At 43.2% G+C, this 12,083-nt stretch overlaps 1 pseudogene; it reads right to left on the bottom strand.

The window, feature by feature from the left end:
- Positions 1–880: 880 nt before the first annotated feature.
- LOC117980683 (selenoprotein K-like) lies at positions 881–11,187 on the bottom strand (annotated as a pseudogene).
- Between the last annotated feature and the right edge of the window lie 896 nt (positions 11,188–12,083).

Raw genomic sequence — 12,083 nt, 5'->3', positions numbered from 1 at the left:
AGACGTTTTAGTCTCCTTTCTCTCTATACCCAGGAGCTCGTGCTCTCATTTTACCAGCTCTTTTCTTATGAGCTCAGAGGGGCTAAACATACTGTGTAGACTAACATAGGATCGACACGATGTAGGGGAATTTTATCATTTTTAGAGACAATAGACAGTGGCTGGCACTCAATCCAACTTTCAATAAATGAATGGGAAGAAAAGGATGCGCAGAGAATTGCTTGAATCCAGGAGGCAGAGGTTGCAGTGAGCCGAGATTGTGCCACTGCACTCCAGCCTGGGCAACCCAGCCAGACTCTGTCTCAAAAAAAAAAAAAAAAAAAGCTGTCACATTTTTCACACCAAAAACAAAAACACCAAAATCACATCAACAAGAAGTAAACCTTGTTCTACAAGCCACCAAACCAACACAAACCTGACGCTTTTGGATAATGAATCTTGTCTGTCAATAAAACCACAGTATGGCTTGGCCAAATCAGTAAGAGTGAGGAGACGTGCAGTGAGGAGGATTCACATCAATCAGAAAGCGGTCCGCAGCTGGCTGGGCTGACGGGAGGGCAAGCTGTGGTTTGTTTGACTGTGTGTAGAAGATGCCAGAGACTGCTGGTAAACAGATTGAAAACTGTAAACTGTGTCTTCTTTCCTTTTGGGAACCTCTGTGGGTGCACTCTCCAAGGCCAAGCCCAGTTCCTTCCCTTGGTCTCATCACTGGTCTCTTTATTTCCCTCCTGTACAGTTCAAGAGGCCTGGGCGATGTGACTGAACAGAATGAGGTCAGCTGAATAAGAAGAAATACACCAGTAAAGGAAGATTTGCAGATTTCTCACCCTTCACTGGGCCTTCTTGATTAGCCACAGTGACTTGGATCAATTCTGTCATTTCATGAACCGATATTTTCCATTCTCTACCCTTTCCTCTGACTCTGGTCTTCTTGCATCTCTGCCTTTCCAAATGGCTTCTCAACTATATAATTTTTACCAACTCAGCTCTAATGATAGATGAAACCAACATTAAGCTATTCAACTCATATATTTTAGCATGTGCCTACACTCTTGAAGGCAGCAATGAATAAAAATTCTGCTGGGAAAATATAGTATTATACCATGTAATGGTGAGGATGAATTTGTAAATACACTTTTGTTTTCAAATCTTCCACAACCCAAGGCACCAACAGGGCTGAGGGGTTTGGTGAATTGTGGAAAAATAGAGGCGCTTGGATATGTGTAAGTGAGTAGCTCATTTAGCAGGTGTTCCACCACCTGCTCACAGACCACAGGGAATTTCATAGCTGGTGCACATGTGGCAGCAAGGGCCACGCGACTGGAAATGAAAGTGAGTTGTCAGTTTTTCTTCTCTCTCTCTTTTTTTTTTCTTCCTTTTTTTTTTTTTTTTGAGATGGAGTCTTGTTCTGTCACCAGGCTGGAGTGCAGTGGTGCAATCTTGGCTCACTGCAACCTCTGCCTCCCGGGTTCAAGTGATTCTCCTGCCTCAGCCTCCTGAGTAGCTGGCACTACAGGCGCATGTCACCACACCCGGCTAATTTTTGTATTTTCAGTAGAGATGGGGTTTCAGCATGTTGGCCAGGCTGGTCTTGATCTCCTGGCCTTGTGATCTGCTCGCCTCGGCCTCCCAAAGTTCTGGGATTACAGGTATGAGCCACCGCGCCCAGCCGAGTTGTGGATTGTTCTATATTTTCATTCAACATTTCTTCAAATGCCCTTTCCCTTTAAAGAATCATCAAAATCCCTTTCCTTTAAAGTTAACACTACAAGTAATCGAAGTCCCATTTCCTGGAAATATAGGCTGGATGGCAGCCATCCCTCAAATGAGCCCCCATGGGGAAGACTTGGAGAGTGCACTCCTAACTTAGGTTTCCGGTGGACATGTATGAAGCCCCACGGGCTGGAAGCTGAGGTCATGGATTACTCTCTCACTGCTGCTGAGTGCCAGTTCATCATGTGCTTCCTGTCGTTATTCTCTTACATCATGCATAACCCTGTATCTCTTAGCCCATCTCCTCATGCACAGATTTCTAATCAGCTGTGAAAAAATACTATGAATATCTCTGCATTTAAGAAGAGATGCTAACTTTTAAAAAATAATAAAAAGAGAGAAGAGATGCCAATGGGAAAAGGGTTGAGGAACAGCTGTGGATTGGAAGTAATGGGGTCAAGTAAAATAGGGCAGCAAATCAGGAAATGGGATAGGTGTAGGCACTGGGGAGAGGAAGCTATGCAAACCAACCAACATCACCATTAACATGTTTCTTGTTTTCCTCTGAAATCCTCTTCTAATAGCTGAGGTAGCATGAGGTTTCAGTGGAAGGAACATGAGCTTTGCTATGAGATAAATACACGTAAGAATCCTGCCGCATCATGAGGTTCTGTGATATGGCAAAGTTTCTTAGCCCTTCCTAGCTTCAGGTTGGTAATAATACTAAGCTTTCAAAACTATTGGAAGAAACAGAGATCATGGAATGAGGAATGGCTGATACCAGGCACTCAGTACATGGCAGAACAATTATTATTATTGAGACAGGGTCTGGCTCTGTCATCTAGGCTGGGGTGCAGTGGTGCAATCACAGCTCACTTTAGCCTCGACCTCCAGAGCTCAAGTGGTCCTCTGAACTCAGTCTTCTGAGTAGCTAGGACCATACATTCATTCACACCACCATGCCTGGATAATTTTTTTAAATTTTTGTAGAGATGGGGTCTCTCTATGTTGCCCAGGCTGGTCTCGAACTCCTGAGCTGAAGCAGTCCTCCCTCCTTAACCTCCCAAAGTGCTGCGATTACAGGCATGAGCCACCACACCTGGCCAGAAACTAGCACTAATGATAACTAGGTTTGTGTCTGCAATGCACTGACTTGATGCTTGCTCAGATGGGGGGCAGGGGAAAAGTAAAGATAACCAGGAAGCTGGCAGGACCCTGAAGAGAACAGCATTAATCTCACATTAGCCACGTGATTTGCCTTTATCCTTATCACAACTTCTCTCTAATCTTCCTCAACATTTAAATCAAATAATGAGCCAAAAGGATAAGAGAGAACAATGTCAACAACTATGAAGGATCTGAGATTTTTGCCCTGCTTGGAAGCTCACAAGTGAGCCAGTCGCAGCTCCATTGATGCTAGCAGAAGACATGAGACTCCCAGTCAGCAACAAAAGACCTCATGACAGCACAGCTGGCAGCGTGAGCTTCGTGTTCCCATGGGTTCCCTGGGAGCCCCAAGTCCCATGGGGTTGATGCAGAGGTGGGCCCAGGTGGCTGCTGTGTACACAGTGCATTATGTCACAGCCAAGGAACCTGGAGCTTAAGATATTCCCAGTCTTCCAAGGGGACTATTAACAAGCCTGCCCAATCTTTCTCCTGGAGAGGGACATTATCTTTATTATCCTTGCAAGGAAACAGACCTGCCCTCTGCCTATCTTCCACTGTTGTTTTGTATACAAATATCTTGGAAAAGGCAGTCTGCATCAGGTGTGTTGAAACACCACAGACAATTGCTTTCCAACCAAGTTAAGACACAGCCAGAGGCAGAATTCAAAAGAAAGCACTGCGATTAGAGAAGATGCCTTAAAGTTTTTATTTCTTTAATCAAGAAGTTGATAAACCCCCATCAAATCTTAAATAACAGCTCCTATGGTTGCCAGAGACTATGGGAAAGCCTATTATTGCTGTGTTATATGCTAGTTTGAAAGCTGCTGCCTGTACCTAATCACAGCGCTTCAGTGGTGAATGGGACAAGGCACCTCCTGCTCCGTCTTTGCGAAAGGCCCTGAAGTGATGTCTTCTTCATGCTTTTTTTTTTTTTTTTTTTTTTGAGACGGAGTCTTGCTCTGTCGCCCAGGCTGGAGTGCAGTGGCGCGATCTCGGCTCACTGCAAGCTCCGCCTCCCGGGTTCACGCCATTCTCCTGCCTCAGCCTCCCAAGTAGCTGGGACTACAGGCGCCCGCCACCGCACCCGGCTAATTTTTTTTGTATTTTTAGTAGAGACGGGGTTTCACCGTGGTCTCGATCTCCTGACCTCGTGATCCGCCCGCCTCGGCCTCCCAAAGTGCTGGGATTACAGGCGTGAGCCACCGCGCCCGGCCTTCTTCATGCAATTTAATAAAGAAATGGGTCAGGGATTTTTTTTTTTTTTTTAATGAAAAGGAAAGAAATAAGAAACATTGTTCATGTTTGACTTTCTTTGGGCTTTGTTATGAGATTAAAATGATTTGGAAAATAGAATTCTTTCAGAGGCTACACTTGAGGTTTATGGAATCCTGAGATTTATCCAGATCAATCTCCTCACTCATATGCCTTTATGAGGTCAGCTATGGTTCTAATGACCAGAGGAGCTAGGACACACACCACCAGAGGGCTTCCAGCCTTTCCAATCCCACCTTGCAGCACGCCATCAGAGTCCTAAAAGCAAAACCATCTTGAGGACCTTACACCCTCACTGGAGACACAGCCCTGTCTCATTGTCAGACCAAAGAGGAATCTGTGTGTCCCAAGTTTTTAGTTCAAAAATATATTCATTATATGCAGGCAAAATGCAGCGATTGTTATAGTGAAGAATCCAGGGCCTGCCTTGTTTGAGAGTTTGGTGGGAGAGCAGCAGAAGTCAGGGGTGAGTGGGTAATTCAGGCAATGTACACGCTGTCTCCACATCTGAGAGAAGGGCACATGGGGCCCATGGTTGCCAGAAATCTGTCCTAACCCTTCCTTCTCCCTTGCTTTACATATCGAATCAGCCACAAGAGCTGTTGATTCTCCTAAATCATTCTCAGATCTGCCCATAATCTCTTTATTTTTTCTTATATAATTCATCAGAAACTTTTTTGTTTTTGTTGTTGCAACTTATGAGATAAAAATCTAATGGGATCTTTCTCAAGCTCCCAAGAAATGACAACGTTCCTTCTCCATCCCCTTACAACTCCCCACCCCCAACCCATGACACACCCAGCACACACGCACACACACGCACACCCGGAGACAACTCTTTCCTTCCATACAAACTCTGTTTGTTTAGGACTCAGTTTCCTTTGATCATCTGTAGATGTCATCCCGGAGGAGCCCCTCTAGTATGGATTTTCAGCACACAGAGACAGGGGCCTGGTTGTCCTAGGGAAATCCCCTAGTGATGTTTGGGAGCCCTGCCTCCGCCCAGTGCCAAGGTCAGCAGTGTGGGTCAGTGGGCTCTGATCCCAATGAGGGCCGGACCTCAGGCTTGAGACCTCCTCCCACTCAGTGCTGGGCCCCGAGCTGAGCCCATTCTCCTCCTAGCAGGCTAGAGCTGTGTGAGCTGAACTAACTGGCAGAGCCAAGTTGTCCTCCCCCGAGACTCCCATTCCCAAGTAAGGAGAATTGCACTGTGTGATTGCAGGTGGAATCTGCCAGCATGAGCTGCCTGAGAGAATAGACAATGGAGCTCTCTGTATCACTGCAGAAAAGGGGAAGGAAAATGCTGACATTTAAATGATTACATTTGGGATCTACAGTTGCCTTGGGGCATGGCAGTGATCACTTAATAGATGAGTCTTCCTTTTTTTTTTTGCTTTCAGAGCTTAAATTAGCTTTCAAATAGCTACAAGGTTAGAGAATATATTCTTTAATTAAAGAGGGGACCTAGCTTCCTTTTCCTTTCCCATAAAGCACGTGTGTGTGTGTGTGTGTGTGTGTGTGTTTTACTTTGCATTTTTGCATAGACTTTGCAATACTGGGAGCTGCAGATAACTATAGGATTTATGTCCTCTGCATAAGGTGACCACACAATAGGACAGTTATTTTAAATATTCTGTCTTTAGGATGAGTCATAATTTTTTATTAAGCAGACGTATTCACTATGCTTAAATGTTTTGGTATCAGTACAGCACAGGGCCTCACACAGAATATTTACTGAATGAATGACTGATTTTATGACCTTATACACTCTGTGCTAATAAATATAAATACACAGAAAATCCATTTGGTAAATATTTCCTAATTCTCTCTGGTAAAACAAAAATTCCAGTAACACGTGCATATCTTCACACACAGTCTAGCAAGGATCTCACTTGTCAGCAGAAATGAGCCATCTGGTAGCTGCCCTGAGATCCCATCTTACGCAAATGTCACCGCTTTCCACATTCACAACGGACCGTTTCCTTACCAGCCAGGAGAAGCCAATTATACTTGTCAAATAACAAGAGCAAAGTACATTTTTGCAAGTCAGTCGTCTTGTCTATAATCAACTCAACTTCCTAAATATTAAATATTCAGTAATCTGGCTGTAGATTTCTGGATCATTTAAACAAATGAATAATGCTTGATAAAGCTCAGAAATTGTAAATTTGATAAAGCTCAGAATTGTCAGCTATGTCTTCATACTGTGAATCCAGCAGACTGAGAAATAACAAAAGTGAGTTTGCCAACCCTCTTAAAGATGCATTTGGACCCTGAAGTCCAAGGCAACTGTTGGTTTTGTGTGGCTTCCCCACACCCCAGCTCAGGTGTGTTCACCCACAGATTGTTTAGTCTGCAACTGAAGAGCTGAACATAATCTCAAGCTTGGTTATATCTGCTGCAGATTATTTTGTTTTTAATTTTAAAAAATACAATGTGACTTAATTATAAATGAGAACAAATTAACAATGAACAATATTTCAAAAGTTGAAAAAGGTGGCACGGACACTAACAGTACTGAATACATAGGCTTTTATCATCTTCAGATTCAGAGTTTTTTGTAACTTAATTATATAAAGATGAGGAGTCAGTTTTGCAAGCTAAAAATATTTACTTATTAGAACTATATGAATACTTCAGTAAAGTATATTAAAAAAGATAATGAGACAGATGTGCATTTATAGAACTGCATGCCAGTCAGCCAGTTCCCTGAAAAGGGAATTCCCAGCATGATCTCATTAATCTGTGAAGACCCAGAGCAATCCTTGTTTAGACGTATGCATTCATCTACTTGTCCAGCATGGTCAGCCCTCCGCTCCTTGGTGGTTTCTCTCTACTGTGAATGTGCATGTCCAGTTGTCTACTTCTTAGAGTAGATATTTACCTTCCTCATCCACCAGCCTTTGGGGGAGGACTGGGGAGATGCAGATGATTGATTTGACCTGTTTTCCCCAGAGGGTTTCCTGGTGGCCGTCTTCCATGATCATATCTGGAATCAGATGTGTTTCCATAGCCTCTTCTTTTCTTCACAAGTTGCTGAAGCAGAGTTTTGAAAAACAAAATCACAAACTTGGCTATTCTTCAGAAGAAATCTGTTATCAAAGATAATCTCCAGGGAGATGGACTCTGCTGTCCAACACTTGTCCATTTAAGATGTAAGCCATCCTGCCCCGCTTCCCCACTTCGGAGCAACTTGCAGATTAATTTAACTGGACTAATGCCAGTTCTCAGTTTGAGCCTAAGATGATTCAAACTTGTGTTTTGAATTGGGGAACAGCACTGCATGATGGCTTTTCAGTTCTAGAAGAGAAGAAAAAATCTTTTATTTATTTTTATTTTATTTTATTTTATTTTATTTTTTTTGAGACAGAGTCTTGCTCTGTCACCCAGGCTGGAGCACAGTGGCGCGATCTCTGCTCACTACAACCTGTGCTTCCCGGGTTCAAGCAGTTCTCCTGTCTCAGCCTCCCAAGTTACAGGCGCGTCCCACCTCATCTGACTATTTTTGTATTTTTAGTAGAGATGGAGTTTCACCATGTTGTCCAGGCTGGTTTCGAACACCTGATCTCAGGTGATCCACCTACCTCGGCCTCCCAAAGTGCTGGAATTACAGGCATGAGAGACACCACGCCCGGCTGGAAATCTTTATTTTAAACTTTTTTATATGCATTTGGGAGAAAAATTAAGATGAGGAAGACTTATATCACAGATACCAGTTCCTTGGGCAATTCCTGGAGACCAGGGGTCTGCAAACTATGGTTCACAGGGCCAAATCAAGCTCAGGGCCTGTTTTTGTACTGTCTGCAAGTTAGTAATAGTTTTTGTACTTTTTAAAGTTTGTGAAAAAGAAAAAACAACAAAGAATAATATGAGATAGAGATGTCGTGTGACCTGTAAAGCCTAAAATATTTACAATCTGCCCCTGGGCAGTTTGCCAACCCTGGGCTATAGACTCATGTCTGCACTCTCTGGAGAAAGGGGTTGAATGCAGCAGGTGAAATCAATGCAAGGTCAGGGATGGAGAAAAAGAATATTCTTCCACTTCTGTGAGGATCATAGCACGACTCTGGCAGAGTTAAGATTCTAGAAAAAAACAATACTTGGGATAGAAGGTTTTTGGTGCCTGGGAAGACCATGCTTTGGGCAGAGACATCAGCCTCCGCAGGACACCAGTGATGGTTATGGAGGCGTGGGGTGGCCTTTCTGTGACTTCATGAGCAGCCAGCATCACAGTGAGAGTCAGAATTCCTTTCCACAGAGAAACAACCTCCAGGGACTTGCACATGTAATTTGTGAACTGGGGAAGGGGCTGAACCCTTTCCCAAAGAGGTGGGTTAAAATCCAGTGAAACTTTAGCAATTAATGCTGTAGAAAGAAAAAAAGTGACAGCGTCCCCTTGCCCAATCTTTTTCTATGATGTCACTTTCAGAGAACACAGACCAAAAATCAAAAGCAAATTAGGCTGGGTGCAGTGGCTCACACCTGTAATCCCAGCACTTTGGGAGGCTGAGGTGGGAGGATCACTTGAGGTCAGGATTTGTAGACTAGCCTGGCCAATATGGCAAAACCCCCGTCTCTATTAAAAACACAAAAATTAGCCAGATGTGGTGGTGTACACATGTCATCCCAACTGTTCAGGAGGCTGAAGCAGGAGAATCGGTTGAATGCAGGAGGCAGAGAGATTGTAGTGAGCCGAGATCACGCCACTGCACTCCAGCCTGGGTGACAGAGAGAGACTCCATCTCAAAAAAATAAATAAATAAAATAAAACAAAAAAGGGCAAATTAATTTGAGTCTTTACCTGTATCTCTAGAGTGACATTCAAATGGAAATATGGTTTATAATCTCCAGTCCCTCTTCCTCCAGGCTCCCACTCTCTCATGCCCTGTAGCTTCCTCAGGATCTACCCCCACCCACCATTCCTGTTTCCTTTCCCTGCCTTTTCTGACACAGACCTTCCACGATGAACCTGATCTGAAAGATGACTGCGAGTTAAGATCAGGATGGGGGTGAAGTGGCACAGAACGCTGAGCAAGAAGCACCAGAATTTTCCTCTGGGGTTATGGGAAGGGAAAGCTGGGAATCCGTGTGCATTCATCATTGTCCTGATGTATTGTTCATAGGAATCTAGTCATTGCCCACCCCGAGGCTAGAGAGGCCAAGGGAAACTTTAGCTATACCAAATTGTGAAATTGAAATTTGTATTTAGTTCCCTAGCTTCCTTTTTTTGCAAATTTTCCCAGCATTCAATGACTTATACGTTTTAAAAACACTTATGGAATGCCTTCTATCTGCTCGTAGTTCAGAAAGAAAGAAATATTCTAGAGAGCTAGACAGACAAGTAAACAAATAATTACATGAGTATAATAAACACTATAATAGAGTTGTAAGAGTATAATATAAAACAATGATTATTTTGCACTTCCCCCTTCCCAGAATTTAGTGGCCTAAACGAGAAAGCAGTTTGTTTCTCTTTTATATAATGGTTCAAGTGTAAGTAGCCAAGGAATGCTATGGTGGTTCCACGGTGATGGGGATCCAGGTTCCTTCTGTCTTGTTGCCCATTCATCCCTTAGGGTGTTCTGCACAAATAACTCACCACCACATCTGCTGGGTCTGTATGCCAACTAGCAAGGGAGTAGGGGGAGAGAGAAAGGTACTTCCTTTAAGGAAGTAGCCTGGAACTTCAATTCTGCTCATAGAATATATCATTTAATCACATCTAGCTGCCAGGGAGGCTGGGAAATGTGGTCTTTAGCTGGATGGCCATGTGCCACCAAAAGCTTGTGTTTTGTATTTACTAAATGAAGAAGGGGAGGATGGATTTTGGGAATAACTCATAGTCTCTGCTACAAATTACAGCTAATTCAATATTCCCCAAGATTATGTTGGCCAAAAAATAATTTGTTCTCAGTAGGAATGGCTTTTAACCCTACAGTTTCCCCTACATCCCAGAACGCGACCACGAGATGTAGCTGAAATCTGGAAAAGCTACAGAACACTCAAAGGGGAAGTAAAAGACAGATCCTTCTGGTACAGGCAGTATAAGGCTTTTGCTAAACAATTCAAGGATCTAAGCTAAGGAATCTGGGTGGCAAACAGCATTTGGCTTTCCTCCTAACAGATGTGTTCCACCTATTCATGATGAAAAAGGAGAGAGTACCTAGAACTACTGAAAGTTTGAGATTTATCAGCATGTAGCATCTGCTCCCATCTATTTCCATCCAGGTGCTGCACATCAACTTTAGTGGTTCCTCACAGTCCCCACAAAATTGCTCTTCATCTTACACTTCACAGTCAACCTCAACAATGCTCCAACAACCTTGTAGAAGAGTACCAAAACTTCCACAAGGTTGAATGCCTAGAGTAGTGGGAAGGGTATGAACAAGAGGGGTGTTTGCAAAGCTTACCTTCCCGTTAAGAAGGATGCACGCTAGATGGGTCAGATGCTGCCATTTTGATACAGACTTTGAGGTAGCTGTTTTGACCAGACTAAAACCAAACCATTGACTTTTTATTTTCCCAAATAAAAACTGCTTTAATATTTTTATCTGATAACAAAACTAACAAATACCCACTTTGAAAGAACCTGACAGTGCCAGAAATTTTGCACCAGTGCCTAAATAAAACAAAAGCCATCCAATACAAAATACTTGATGGGTATTTTTCCCCCAGAATTGTTCATTGCATAGGCATAAAAATTGCTGGTTGGATTTTCTGGGAAACAGATTCTGAGACAGAGTTTGCTGTATAGCATCTCGTTGAAGAATTGTCCTTGGGGTTAACACCTATGGAAAGAAGAGAAATAAAATTGGATGGAGCGAGAACTCCAGCTAATCATAGGCATGACAACAGACTTAGCCATCCCCACGAGGACTCTACAGTGTAAATGGCGCATCAGAGTTGTTCTGTGTTGGGCTGAAGTGGCCTGGCCTTATACTCCTACCTCCATCAGGATGTGCCCACCCTACCTGCTCAGGAGAGGTGACTCTGCAGCTGAGGCAGTCCCTGAAGGGACAGCTGGGGCAAAATGTCCTTCTTTGAAGGGAGATCTGGGTATGTTTCATCTACCCTACCCTCCATGCACGCACACACACGCACACACACACACGCCATATATATAGCTTTAAACAAAAATATGATCATTTATCTATGCTCTTATGACACTGACATTTTTTGCTTAGCAACATAGTGTAAACATTTCCCCATGACCCAAAATATACATCCCATTCATTTTTAATTACTGCAGATATTCTATTGAGTTGTACAATACTTCATCAAATACCTGTTGATGGGCATCTGAGAACCTTCCTAATTTTTGTCTCTACAAATAACTTGATCATGAACATACTAATGTTTATATCTTTTCACACATGTGTAATTATTGCCATAAAATAATTCCCCCAAGTGGAATTGCTGAGCCAAAAGGTTTGCATTTTTACATTTTGAGGTATAATGCTAAATTACCTCCCAGAAAGCTGCACCAGCCTACCAGAGCACTGAGGGTAAGCCACATCAATCTTTTTTTTTTTTTTTTGAGACAGAGCCTCGTTCTGTCACCCAGGCTGGAGTGCAGTGGCGCAATCTTGGCTCACTGCAACCTTCACCTCCTGGGTTCAAGCGATTCTCCTGCCTCAGCCTCCCAAGTAGCTGAGATTACAGGCATGCACCACCATGCCCGGCTAATTTTTGTATTTTTAGTAGAGACGGGGTTTCAGCATGTTGGCCAGGCTGGTGTCAAACTCCTGACCTCAAGTGATTCACCCACCTTGCCTTCCCAAAGTGCTGGGATTACAGGTGTGAGCCACTGCACCCGGCCCACATTGTTTTCTTAATAGTATTCATTAATGAGATGTTAGGTTAAAGCTGTTTCATATCTTGACAGATTGTATTTTTTCATTTATTTTTCCCTTTGTGAATTATCTCTACTC

Source organism: Pan paniscus, chromosome 5, assembly GCF_029289425.2.
Source record: "Pan paniscus chromosome 5, NHGRI_mPanPan1-v2.0_pri, whole genome shotgun sequence".
Lineage (NCBI taxonomy): Eukaryota > Metazoa > Chordata > Mammalia > Primates > Hominidae > Pan > Pan paniscus.
The sequence above is the reverse complement of the archived record's forward strand: the minus strand, read 5'-3'. Positions and strand labels throughout refer to the sequence as shown.